Below are 14,437 nucleotides of genomic sequence, written 5' to 3'. Positions count from 1 at the left end.
GATAGGCTGTTTAGATATGACCTGAGCAGCTAGCAGCTGAAACCCTGCACACTGAACTGTTTGTGCAGGTGTAAATAATTGAGACCAATGACTGTAGAAAACATAGGTACCATGGTTCTATTCCCTTCCATTATCGAAACGAATCCAAAATTGACTGACATGCTGTCAAATTTGCAACTAGAGTCCAGGCAGTAGAGACCATAGGCGAATCTGGACCCCCCCCCCTTCTCCTAGACTAAGTGCGTCTCAGACCACTTTCATTGAGCTTACAGTGCAGAAGTAGAGCTGATCTTTTTTTCCCCAGGGGTCCTAGTTTGGCCAGTGAGTTGAATGTTTAAACAGTAAAAGTGCACTTCATGTCAGTGCTACTTCATGTAATAGCCCTACATGTCGTACTGCAACCAGCCAGTAGACAACTCCTGTAACCACATCACAATGCTTTTCGGGTCTGTGCTTGGAGCATTTAGACCAATCATGGTTCCAGAGGATTCTTTCTCTGGGGAATTTGACTTGACTCAAAATAATGGATTCTTAACCAGGTCACATTGGTTGATCAGATCAGGTTTTGGGTTGGCTTTATTCCAGTCTGGAGAAACTGGAGTTGTGCTAATGGGCACCAGACATCTGAAACATTTAGTACCTCTAAAACCTCTGTCACATAATTATAGATATTGGTTATAAATGCAGTGCCTCATGCCTGAATCACCAGTTTACATTAATTCTGCTAGATTTTTTCTTTATCAGTATTACATAATCTTAAATGTAGGTTCACTGATTGTTTTGGAGGGTAATTATATAAGTTGTATATCTTATAACACCGCAGTGGAATTCTCCAAACACTCAGGACTGTTATAGGCCACTAGGCCCATTGTATCTACTGAATCTTAAAGATAACTGACGGTCCCTCCAATTCTCTAAACATTTTCAGCAGTCTTTCTGTGTGCATGACTGTTGTTTGAGAACACATTTGGAGCAGGCCTGGCAGGATAAAACAAGGACAGATTAATCAGCTCTCAACAAAATGCAATAAAGAGGACTTCTACTGTCAGTGCCACTGAGACCACCTGGACGGCCTTGAAAAGCCATAGCGAAAGAGATTAGTTAAAAAGAAAACAGTGTATTGTGAAGCACTGGTAGAGTACTAGATGATAAACACATTACATGAAACCTGTGTTTTGTTTAACATATTTACATTGAATAAGTCTAGTTCAATTGCTTGTTTACGCTGAATCTGCTGTGGATGTGTAGAGCGTTCTTGTTTATGCACCTGTTTTGTTTTCACTCATAAATGTAAAGGTTAGAACTTTCTGTTCCTCCTAAAGGTTTGATCTTCTCGAGAATCATCTGCCACGAGCGGCGGTGTAACCGGAGCAAGTTGGCGAACGTCACTGCTTCACCGGCATGTCTGTACTTGGCAGTCTTGCTGTTTACATTTGGGATGCCTTGAGATGCAAGGACCAACACATTGAAAATCAACAGACCAATAGATGCTTAGACTTGGTGTTTAAGATATAGACTCTCTGATCAAGCACTGACCTATACAAACTCAACATATACGGCTGAACCAATCATGTGAAACTGATGGTAGGCTTCAGAGCGTCCTGCAGAGGAATCTATGTAATAGTTTATTTTTTATTTATTTATTTTTAATGTCCCTGTAGAGAAATATTGGAATAACAATGGAATAACACACTGGAGCAGATGAGCATAAACCCTGTTGGCACCTTGCTTAATGCCCCCCCACCCCCAGCATTGAAATGTGGAGCTGTGTTCTCTGGAAAGATTTTGCTCCATGAGATGGGGTGCTGACCATTTAACGTCCTGCCCTCATTAACACTCCTGTCTGCAATCAAATCCTCACAGCAGTTCTTCAAAATCTAGTAGAAAACCTTTCCTGGAAATGGACTGTTACTCCAACAAAAGTGGGATGAACTGAATGAGTATTTGGTGCTTGATTATCTGCTAGCAATTATAGTGCTGTTGATTATTATCCTGAGCCACAAAGACAGTCACAAGTCCATCCTGCCAAACTGCTGGAACTGTTCCTGAAGATGGCTCCAGCAGACGAAGATTTAATTTGAGACAAGGCAGAACTCTGTAACCTTAGTGTGTGAAACACTAACCCTGGCCTGGAGCTGCCCTCCGACTTATGGACTAAGCCAATAACCAAGTGGGGTTCAGACGTTTAGCAGATGTGTGGAGAGATGCATGTGTGCATGGTCACAAATGATTTACAAAGGTAAAAATTAATAAGGCCACCAATCTGAGATCACGCATGGGGCCGATGCTGGTTTAGAAATGATTCCGTAACCTCTAGCAGATTAGTTGTGAAGTGGTTGAACTGTGTTCTTGAATGGTGGTGCTCCATTCAATACTTTTGGGGTGAGCTGGGGTGGTGATCATCCAACCTCCTCACCTCCCCAAAGCTTTTGTCGCTGAATGCAATCAAATCCTCACAGCAAAGCTCTCAAATCTCGTAAAAAGTGTTCCTTGGATAGGAGACAGTTACTCCAACAAAAGCAGGATAAACTTTTTAGCTTTATTACAATAAATAAATATCAAAAGTAAATCTTTTTTTTTTTTTTAAACAGGAAATAATGAATAAGGTGTCTCAATACGTTTGGGAGCCAACTTTGGGAGTAGAGAGCCAACAGGTTTAGCTTGTTTCAGTCACCCTAATTCTGCTGCCACAAAGTAATGACCACAAAGGACCATTAGTTGCTATGTTTGTCAATAAACCCAGAACACCCCTCACACAGTTAACCAGCTAATGGAAATAAAACCAAGCGAGCCTGTATTCTAAACCAAAAACTGGAGTGGTTGGTTCACTCAAACTATGACCCATGAGGAAAATCAATCAAAATTTAGCGCTTTTTACAACAAATGTCACAAAGCAGCTTTACGGAGATCCAGGTCCGAGCGTCTTATAAGCAAGCTAGTGGCAACAGTGACTAGGAAAAACTCCCTTGGGTCGAGAGGAAGAAACCTTGAGAGGAACCAACACTCAAAAGGGTAACCCATCCTCCTCAGGTTAACACCAGATGATAATAACAATAAGAAGCAAAACAGGAATAAAAACAATAAAACAAAACCGATATAAGAAAAAAAAAGGTAAATATGGCCTCAAGCCATTAAGACGAAAACGTGACAGATGATTCAGTCCATGCAGATAAACAGTCAGAAGCCTAGTCATGCAGTGAGGTAAGGAAGAACTGATTCCACTAGTAAACCACATATGATCATGCCAGCCCAGTAAGGGGCACAGACACCTTACAAAAATTTGTCAAATTCATCAAGAAACCGCGCAACACCCACACCAGACCTAAATACAATTTCAAGCTGAAGTTAATTTTCTGACAATGAAGGTTGTGTCAGTATGGCGTTCAGATAGCAGATTACCAAAACTCTCTCACACAAATTAAAAACAACTAAAGTTTGTACCAGGGTAAAAAAAGCTTTAAAAAAAAGGGGGGGTATGTTGCTGTGGCATCGCATATTCGTGATCCGAATGAGAAGGGAAGTTTTTGGAGTATTTGGAGTATACAAAAACAAAAAGTTACATGATTGGACTGCTGATCTAGTGTATCGGGACATCTGCTCTACTTTTTAGGGAAGGCTTTCTACTAGATTTTGGAACATTGCTGTGAGGATTTGATGTAGTATAATGAAACCATAAACTCAGAACCAAGCATGCGCAAGCCAACATTGTGAAGTCAGTCATTTGTACACTGAAAACTGAGAACTCAAAAATCACGAACCTGGTGAGCATTTTCAAAAGCCTTGGTTTTCTGTCACGTATAACACTTGTGTGGACGAGCCCAATATATAGAGAAAAATCCTTTTTGGTTTTAAAAATAACTGCGTGGACTAGGCCTGCAACATAAGGTGAACATATTGCCTCTTTTTAAAATGTGAAAAATTGTGTGCGATGTCCTTGATTTCATAATTTTACGTCCCACCTGATCACCTCTACTATTGGTCTACATGTACCTGCATCTACATCAACCATAGGTCAAACTGTTTCCCACTACAGCCTAAAAATGCTAAATTCCTTACCTGACTTTTTTTTTGTTGCTGAATTTATTTATATTTTTACATTGGCATGAAAAAAAAAACACACACACAAATAAAGTGTACATAGGCACTGTTTGTTTATACTTGACTCGACGCTTAACTTTGCTTTCTCAGACACTTGGTTTTTATTGTCCATGTTTGTGCCAGTAGCTCAGCAGTCAGTCAAAGGCAGCTGCACTAGGCTGTCTGATTCTCTGTGGATCTGTAGCTGCGTTAATTAAGCAAGTCTAACTTGCTGAGTGGCCTACAGAACCAAAAGCACAGACAAAAAAACTTTACTTTCAGCTTTCTGTCAGATTTATTTTTATCCCCTACACCTAGTCTCACTAGTCTTCAGTTAAGATACTGATTGCTGTTTGTGTGCTGTTTGCATTCACAGATCAAATGCAAAGCTGAACTAGCTTTATAATGAAATTCTAAAAAATGTTGGAGGAAAATGTCTGGTAGATGTTCTCAGGAGAAGGTGTACATGTACCCAGCAGGCTTATTAGGCGGTTAGACAGTAAGTGGAGCAGAGATGAGTTTCAAATCACGCTCCTGGCATATTGACCTTTTGGAACGGAGTCTTGCCAAGCACTCTGGTGTAGGTGCTAGTTTTGAGCTGTGTGATTTCCCGGCCTGTGGAGGAACTGTGTAGAGCACCAGTTTTGTGAAATGAAGTCTGCTTCAGTTGTTTTGTAGTCTGGAGTGCTAAATACCTTTTTAACAGTGTGTGTGCATGGCTCTCGGCCAGGGTCTGATATTGCAGCTGTTGAGTTGGTCGCACCTGCCTTCCCTGTCAAAATAAACGGTCATGCATACTGTCTCTGGTTAACCTTCCTGAACTCTGCCTTGTCCTTTAACTCCCTGTTCCAGCTGTGACTGTGAAATGCCACAGTCGGGAGATACAAGTTTTAATTCTTTTTAAATTATTCATTCTTGGCACTTTTTTCCTTCCGTCATGGTATATGAACACATACAAAGTTAAAATGATCAGGTCATTCCGAAAAAAAAAGGTAAATGGGAGTTTAGAATATTGGAAAGTATATTTTTTTAAATACAAATCTCATTTAATACACTGTGGACAGAAGTATTGGGACATCTGCTCATTCATTGTTGTTTTCTGACCAAGTGTATCAAAGAGTTTGTTTCTGTTGGGGTAACATTCTCTACTGTCTCTACTGGAAGAAGGCTTTTCACTAGATGGTTTTGCATTGCTATGAGGGTTAGTGTTAGTAAGGTCTGGATGTTGGATGATCACAGCATGACATCCCCATTTTGTTTCACTCTGTTCTACTGCTCCACAGCTCAATGCTGGGGGGCTTTATACTCCTCTAGCCCACACCTGGTTTAGTCCTACATTAGTCATTGGGCTAATAGGTTCAAGTTGATCTGCTCCAGAGAGGCCTATTCTCTTGTCAGCGCTTCTCTACAAGCACATATGCTATATGGTGCATTTAAAATGGATTTCGAGGATCTCCTATTGGTTCCAGAACAGAGAAAGGTCTAGACTCTTGTCTTGAAGGATGGTGGGTCGGGTCAAGCTGTACTCGAAGCTGGAAGGGCTCCTGGTTCAGACCAGGTTATGACTGTTGCAATGAGGGGCTAGTCCAATCTTAAGCCTTGATATTGTGAAATTTAGAAATCTGCATGACTGGCAGGTTGGCAGGTTTTAAGGTAAAGCTTTCTACTAGATTTTGGTTCTACTAACTTTTGCTGTGAGGATTTGATTGCATTCAGCTACAAGAGTGTTAGTGATCACCACCCCACTGCATCCCAGAAGTGATGGATGGAGCACTATCATTCCACAGAACACTGTTCGACAAGCTGTGTGTGCATTTGCAAATCTGCAAGTAGCTGAATGACTACATTAGAAGCGCTGGCCACAAACATTGGGCCAGCGCCCAATTACTCAAATGATAAATGATATTTCATTGGCTGCTGACCAAGTGCAATACGTTTAGATGGTATTGAAAACGAGCTGTGCACAGTTCATTGTAAGCCAGCTGGTAGAAGTTAACCTCAGTCCTGTGGATGCTCAGCAGATTTCAGTTCTTTAGTGTTCCTGTGTTCTAGCCATATAAGAGCAGAGAGCAAAGCTGCTGCTTCATCGGCTGGAGAAGTCAAAGAAGCTGACAAAGACCAGGGTTGAATCCAGAAACTTCTGCTACGGTTTTCTCTCCCCCTCCCTTCTGCTCCACGGCTCTGTTTTTCCAGGGTAGGAGCAGCAGAAGGTAAAGATCAGGAGGAAATAGGACAGCTGATCAACTTAAAGGAGGAGTTCAAATTACCTCAGATTCCAGTTGGATGTGTTTTTAGATGTTTTCAAGATGCACCAAATGCACCAGATGCATGCAAATATACATGCAAAGCTAGCCATCACCTCATCTCGAACTGCTGGGCACCCGCCATGCTTAAAGGAAAGTTCCAGGTCCCCAGCTCAGAGACCCTTGTCCCAGCCTACATTGCTAGAGCGTGATTAAGAAAGGGTGCCGTCAACCCCCCATAAAGATCACTGCTAATTGTGCTCTCTCTGATTCTGGCTTCTGATGGCAAAAAGGCAGCTAATGCCAAGGTCTGAAACCATAATTGGCATGTTATGGGCTGTGACTTGGTTGCGGTCATTGTTGGGTAAGACCAGGAGTTGCAGATATTTAAAACCTTATAAATATTGACTTAAAATATTGACACAAACATTGTCCCAGCAATCAGCAGCCTCTAAGCTGTCTAAAATTGTTGATATTTAATGCCCACAAAGCAGGAGAAAGCTATAAGAAGAGCAAGCTTACGGATTTGCCATGGCTCTCACAGCATCACCCCCCCCCCCCCCCCCCCCCCCCCCCACTGAAACATCATAGACAATCCATGGATAGATCTAGAGAGCAATGCAAGACAAGAATCACACAGAATTAGAAGCTTTTGGCAAGGAGGAATGGATAGAAATCCCCCAAATGAGGACTGAAAGACTAGTTCCGGGAGTGTTTTACATGGTGTAATACTAATTAAAGAGGGTGTTATTTAGCGCTGACAGTGTAGGGGGCCCAAATGTTGGGTTATTTTCCCATTTTGTTCTTTTAAAACTAACTTATGCTTTTTGGATATCAGGTCATCTTTTACTTCTTTAGCTCCCTTCTTTAGCTCAGTAACCAGAGGTTAATGTATTATAACATGGTGTGTCAAAAGGCCTACTCTTTGCAAAGTTGCAATCCCACAATCATTTCTTTCTCTTCTTGAGTCAGAGTTAATGCTGCTAGGGGCTGGACAAAGCATTCCTGTTTATTGGTTGGTTTAAGAAAGGCAAACGTGCAAGTTATTGGTTATAATTGCGGTCTGACGGATCAGTTTTGCAATTAATGTCCCAGATATCTTCTACACTTCTGTATCTTCGTAGCTTCTCAATGTAGTGCACCACCAGTGTACCTTTTAAAAGCTTCTTGATGGATGTACTAATCTAGAATGAGTGTGCACTTGAGTATAATAGCTGTGAACTCTGATACATGAGGGTTCAGGTTTGAAGCTTAGTGCCCAGTGCCCACTGGCTGTCAGCCTTGTTCACCAGCCTAACAGGGTCTTAGCCTTTACAGTCCTGAGTGTGGGCTTGTGCGAACAGCACTACTAAGCTGGTTTATCTCACTCTGTCGTCTAAAGTCTGGTGGCAAACTAAACAAACTGCACCCTGCCTGTGTGTGTATGTATGTGCTCTCTGTGCCCTAATAAAGGCAGAGTACTGGGAGCAGAGGGAGAGCAAGCAGGGGAACTTTCCCAGTTCCTCTGTCCTAAGGCTCAGTAGGAATTTAGAAACAGCCCTCAGCAATTACCAGAGTGAATTTAAGAATTCCTTTGGTGAAGCAATGGGAAAGTGGTTCCTAAACCCAAAGGTTTGGGAACCAGTGGTCGACATAGTTGCGTGTTTCCACTATTGTGTTCCATGTGCTGCTATTTGAACGCAAATTACGGATAAGAATCCTGGTATTTGAACTTTGCTGTTATTACAGTATTTGTCTTATCCCATCATTCTGCTTTGGTTGGCAACGAAAGGGTTAAATATTTGAACTGCCGACCAGAAAATTGTCATCAAAATTTTGTGTTTAGTAGTATCTAGGTAGATACAGACAGGTGAGTTCTCCCATTGGTTGAGACTTCAAGAGCAGAAATGAACAGATCTGATTAATCATCATAACGTCTAAGTGACTGGTATAAACCACTCACGTTTTGATACTCAATGGCTGGGACATATTGTATTAGAAGAACCCTCACTCTGGACCTTCTGAGTCCTAGCAGGATTTACTCATTAGAAATGGAAAACTGTAACAGCAGCCGTTTTAAATGTTCTCCACAATTGGACAGTGGAATGGCTTTATTTATTTTATTTACTTATTTTTTTGAGGTCTTTATAATCCATTCCTAGACTCCTTCCTATATACCTACAGCTTTCCTTCTGAAGGCCTCAGAGAGCTCTTTGGATCTTGCCATGATTATTCCACTCACTTCAACAATCCAGAGCAAACCAAACTGAATATCTGAGGTTTAAATAAGACCGGCTGATTCACAATCCTCTTCAACCATGTTCTAATCGGCTGCAGTAATGTCCTGGTGAAGATCAAATCAATCTATTTAAATGTTACACACAGTTTTTCATGGTGTCCTAACTTTTTCAAGTGACCGTGTGTTTTATCTAGAACGGTCAATTTATTTCCCGATGCATTGCTGTGGGCTGGAAAGTCAGAAAGTCAGAAAGCCCCCCTCCTCCTCCCTCCCTCATTTGGCCCAAACTGAAGGCCTAGTTCTAAAAGTCATATAATGACACTGTGGCACAGATGGCATCTGACCCTTCATTACCTGTGACTGTATTGCCTTGTTAACTTTGATTATTCCTTTTTTAACTGGGAAATTTGGTCAGAATGAACAGACAGTAAATTAAAGCTGCGGATGTTAATTCTCAGGACTGCGGTTTGTAGCCAGTTCTTCCTAAGGCAGTAGTTGTTCAGTGTTTATGATGAACGAGTTGTCACTGCACCTTTCAGAGCCCAACTTACCATGATCTGATCTAACAGCTTCCTGGGTCAGGACTTGGCAGACATCACCCCGAGTTGACTGTGTTTGTTGTGGGCTGTCATCATGGTGGGTGAGTGGGTGAGTAGATGGATGAATAATCCCAAAGTGGTGACATCCCCAAACACCCAGAATGAGAGCTCTAGAGCAGTTTAGTCTCTCTAAGGCACTGTCTCTCCTACAGAATCAAAATAGCACACATTTATAATTATTAAATGATAATAGTGGTGAAGTTGCAGATGAACTTTACAGTGGGGACAAATAAGCTTCATCAGAGGTTTTTGTTTCTAGACATATTAAGTACAGTTAGTCCTATAACTCTGTATTGACAGAATTGACACTGTCAATTATGTCTTCAAGCAAGTCTACAGGGAGTTACGTGAGACGTCAGCTGAGGAGCTCCTTAACAGCTATCTAGCCAGTTTAAATATTAGCTATGGTAATGAAAGAATGACCTCTATGAAAGTTAGATATGAATCTTATAAAGTTCAACCCTTGCGAATCTCTCATTGACCGATTCTCAGCGCAATAGATGAGCAGTTGTCTGGTAGTTCCCTCCAACATTGAGGAAAGGCTAGTGTGATCTGTTTCTTAGCACAAGCTGTACAAAACCAGCCTGAAAACCTATCATGACCGTAAAGAGAAGGTTTAGCTTTGAAGCAGTTGTCTGCCCCAGTTGTAGTAACCAGGAGTTTGGAGTTTAAACTAGCGAAGAGCTAAGCGCCTCGGAAAATAAACTTCCAAGCTAACGTCAAGTACCCTGTACACATACAGTATGTAGACCCTCCCTTGCCACAAAGAGCACCTCCTACTTTTGCGGCCTACTGGCAAGCGCTACGCATACTGCAAGTGGTGTTGACAGCAGCTTGTGTGGACGTGTGAAACGGCTTAATAGGTCTGCTTGGCACAAAGAGGATCAATCAGGATGCTCGGTCACTTTCGCTTGCTACATCAATCACCCACTAGCTCGCTCACTGAAGCTTGTAGGCTCATCTCTCTCTCTCTCTCTTTTGCTCTTAAGAAAATTAAGATTTCTGATTTTATATGTAACTGTAGGCATCAGGGAGTCTCTATCGTAATGCAGGAGACTCCCGCGACGTCCAGGGGAGGTGGAACAGACGGAGTTCTGTTGGCTGCACATTTTTCCACAACTCAAGTTAACAGTTGGTTTGGTGTTGTGCGCAAAAGAGGATCAATGGCCGATGCAACCATTTAAAACCAGCCTCACTTTTTTTTCGCCAGGTTCAAAGCACTGATGCAGATCTAAGGTCATATTGGTTTGCTTTACTACCTCTAGACCTGGTCCAGACATGTTACTATGCAGTTGCCGCTGGGAGATATTGCTAATGTGTTTTTAATGTCAGGTCACATTTATTGTTGTCTAAGTGAGGGTATTCACAGTGGCTATTGCAGAATACCTGAACTACATGTAGCCTTGCACGAATCCCTAAGGCTTATGTGTGGGGTGGGGGTGAAATCAACAGTTGTGAGAGCATGCATGCACTAGTCTGTGTATATATTGGTAAGCTGTGGCTTATGGTCCGGTATGCAGAATGAACTTTGTGTTGTCTCTGGCACTTAATGGACCGAACTTCCCACCATGCTTTGATGTGGTCAGCTGTTTTCTACCTTTTTTTCCCCTCTCATGTAAACAGTTTTGTTGCTTGGCAACCACATTGCACGTTCCTCACGTGTAATGAAGGCATGTATCCATTAGGAGTGGGGAGATTGCAGAAACCTTAGGATCATGTTCTAAATGGATAATGGAGGCCATTGTATGGCCACTATAATGGTCCCCTGTGGGACTCCAGGAAAAATCTTGGGTATAAATATTTAATATGAAGCCCCAGGCAGTATTATGTAAATTCTGTGTATGATGCCAAACCTATGTTTTTATTTATTTATTTATTTATTTATTAACAGTTACCTATTGAGCATCCAGTGTAAGGAGTCAGAATGAAGAAAGCATAGAAAATGTGGTAGCACTGGTCAAAATACAGTAGATTTAGTGCACTGGTCAGGACTGTGAGTACTGTATGGGTGCGGAGTAATGTTAAGTTGTATACTTGGTTAGAGGTGTAGCAATACATCTCTGCCCACGATCTGGTTCTTAATAAAATATATTCGAACGCTGAACAAAGCAACCAGTGCCAATCAATGCCCAACAGTAGATTAAGTGCATGGTCATGTTTTAGCATTGTGAAATTGTGCATTATCCATCTAAAGCCTTCGTATTTCGCCCATCTCATCAACTGATATTGCTTTGATTAGCTGCTGTTCTTAGCTCATCTGAATGGGCAGACTCAAACTCAGCCAAAGCTAATGCTTTAATATAAAAGCAAATTTTAAATTACAGTTCCAGTATCTGAATATTCATCATAATGAACAGTTCATTACTCTTTAAAAAGATTTAAGTGCATCATCAAGCTTCTTACAAAATTGTCAGTGGCATAAAATTACCTTTTTTATTGCAATTGTCTGGGATAATTTCTCATCCAAAAAGTTAATGTGGCCATCCTAATGTACTGTGACGCCCCTAAAAGAAGGCCTGGTTTGGACTTTGTATCGATCACTGATTGGATCCCCTTTTGAATGTACTTGGCCTTGTGAAAGGTCCGCTGTTAACACGGCCAGGAAATACTGTGATCAGATTATAATCGGTTGACCGATCCACTCTTAATATCCCATTCTCTCTTCCTAAGCCCCCCCCCCCATGCAATAACCTTTTCTCATTTCCAAATAATTAGCTGATTTCATTGAATCCCTTCTGTTAGTTCAATGTTTCCCATGCTAAAGGCTGCAACACGTCCAAACCGTTCTATTAACTTTAGCAGATTACTTTTCCATGAAGGTCATAATTGCGCTGGTGTCGCTGCACAGTAGAACAGTGCACCGCCACTCCATAGTCTGAATGCTAAATCTTCCTAATTTTGCAGTCACCTCTTGGTTTTGATTAGCCTTTTAGCAATCATACAAGAAGGATTTCTGCAAGACTTTGATGCATGTTAGTTGATTGACAACATTGCTGTCTCTGAAAGGCCATCTGTTGCAATTAGCCCGTTCTATCCTATCTGGCAATTTGTGTGGTTTCTTGTGTTGCTATTAGAAAAGGCTGAGATGTTGTGCAGATGTTGCACACCAGTAGTCCCAGTAGGTGGGTTTATCAGAGTGTGTTGATCTGTTTGTGCTGCAGAAACGTCGTCCTCACTTCACCCTCTTGAAAAGGGTGCGCACGTGAGTAGGCCCTGTGCCCGCATTACGCAGAGGTTTGTTTATTTGCGTCGACGAACGTGAGCGAGCTGGGAATGATCGGCATGCTGAAGACAGAGCTGTGCTCACGGGTGGTGCTAAAGATGAATGCAGAAAAAAGAAGGTGGAAGAGAAGTTATGTTGTTTTAAGAGGTAAAGAAGAGAGTGACTGATGAAGGGAGCGAAGAAGGGGAAGTGGGGAGAAGAGAGACACCACAGCAGAGTAAACACAAGTCCTCCACACCCCCTTGTCAGCCTCTCAGCCAATCATAACACACATGACCTTATTAAGGGCAACTGTGGAGCATACTGGGGGTGGGAAGATGACGGACTGACTGACTAAGAGTGGGTGCCTGAGTGTACACACGTTCGGTACGTGTTTATTTGATGTAAACAGTGCTGTTTTAATATCTGTCCAAAACTGATGCAAGTTCATTAATAACATGGTTATAGATGTCCTGTACTAGCCTATAGCACATTTATACAACATTCAAAACTAAGTGACTTCAGTATAAACTGGGTCACGTTTTAAAAGGCTTACATTTTTCTTTAGGTCATTTATGAAGATTATGCGCCACAAATGGTCACCTGTTAGGACAAATCGGACTGTTTTAATGGGGTGGGGACAGAGGGAGAAGATGGGGATATGACAGAGGTACCCTTTTGTTTATTCGAAAAAATAAATAAATAAATGATCATACATGGATGCAGTTGCGCATCTGAACACTGCATTTTTCATTGTAGAGAAATCATTATTCATGTTAATTTAGCAGTCATTGTATAATTTATTGTGTTCAATGTTGGGAAGTGTGAGGTTGTTGGAACGTGGACAGTGCCACACCTCTCAAAAGGGAAGCAACCACAGGTCTAGCACCTCTGCTGGCTAGTTGAGGTGTGATGTGGGCGGAGCTACACATCACACTCCAACTAAAAGGCTAATTTTTCATCTCCTTATTCTCTTCTAAACTGTCTTTCCCAGCCTATCTCCAGTATCTGTTTCCATTTCCGGTGCATCTCCAGTGTCGGTTAGCTTTCCCTGTGCTAATATTGGCACTTTATTTTTAATTTTTTAATTTTTTTTATTTTTTAACAAATGTTTTAAACCTTACTCTGCTATATTGTAAGAAGGTGGAGTTGCACTTAAGTGATTTAAGTGATTGATCGCTTTGGCTGCAAGAGGCAGTCTACAGTACCTTCATCTTGTCCTTTCTATTCATTCCATGGAGAATTGAGAGTTGTGGTGGAATATGAAGTGCACTGAAACAGTCCACTTACATAAAGTATCCAGGGGAAAATCCGCTTTGCTTAAGACATACTTGGTCTGGGAGAAGGAAGTGGGTCTTCCAAGTCAGTAATCGAACCTGGCTCAGTCTCTGGTCTCTACTCTGCAGACTGTAATTGTAAATTTGACAACATGACGGAAAACTTTGGCTTAGTTTTTATAGAGCTGAAGGGACAGGAACCATGGTGTCCATGCTTTCTGCTGTCACTGGTTGTAACTTGTTGAACTTCAGAAAAATGGGCTTCTGAGTTTGATCCCCAGTGATTCAGTGGCCGGGAGTCCAAAAGAGCATATTTGGTCTCTTTGGGAAGAGACCGCCATCCTACCAATCACTTAGTGTTAAGTTAGTCAGGGTAGACCTCTGCTGGCCAACACAACGGAGTTGGTAGTTTGTGTTCTCTTCCGGTTGATTTGTGGGCTGATTAAAAAAGCTGTGGCCAGCTCATGCTGGTCTTCTGGTTGGTGGAAGTTGAAAATGACTGATTAATTTGATCACATGCAAGTGCTGCTAGTTCTGAGTGATAAATCCTCTTTGCTGGTGAACAGTTTGCCATACAACAGTAATATACATTTTTGTGTGTGTATATTATTGTTGTAATCATCACTAAAACTGATATATACCCTGTGACCATCTTAACCCCATTGTTTGTTATTTACTGGGTGCCAATAAATGACACTTTACGTTTGTTTGCTTAGTATCAAAATCCTGTAAAATTTACTTGAAATGAAATGTTTACATGACCAGACCAGTTGTCTAAAACACACAATGTCTGGTTTGTAAGATGTTCTCCTCAAGTTAGG

This window comes from Salminus brasiliensis, chromosome 23, assembly GCF_030463535.1.
Source record: "Salminus brasiliensis chromosome 23, fSalBra1.hap2, whole genome shotgun sequence".
NCBI lineage: Eukaryota > Metazoa > Chordata > Actinopteri > Characiformes > Bryconidae > Salminus > Salminus brasiliensis.
This window is presented reverse-complemented; position numbering follows the sequence as displayed.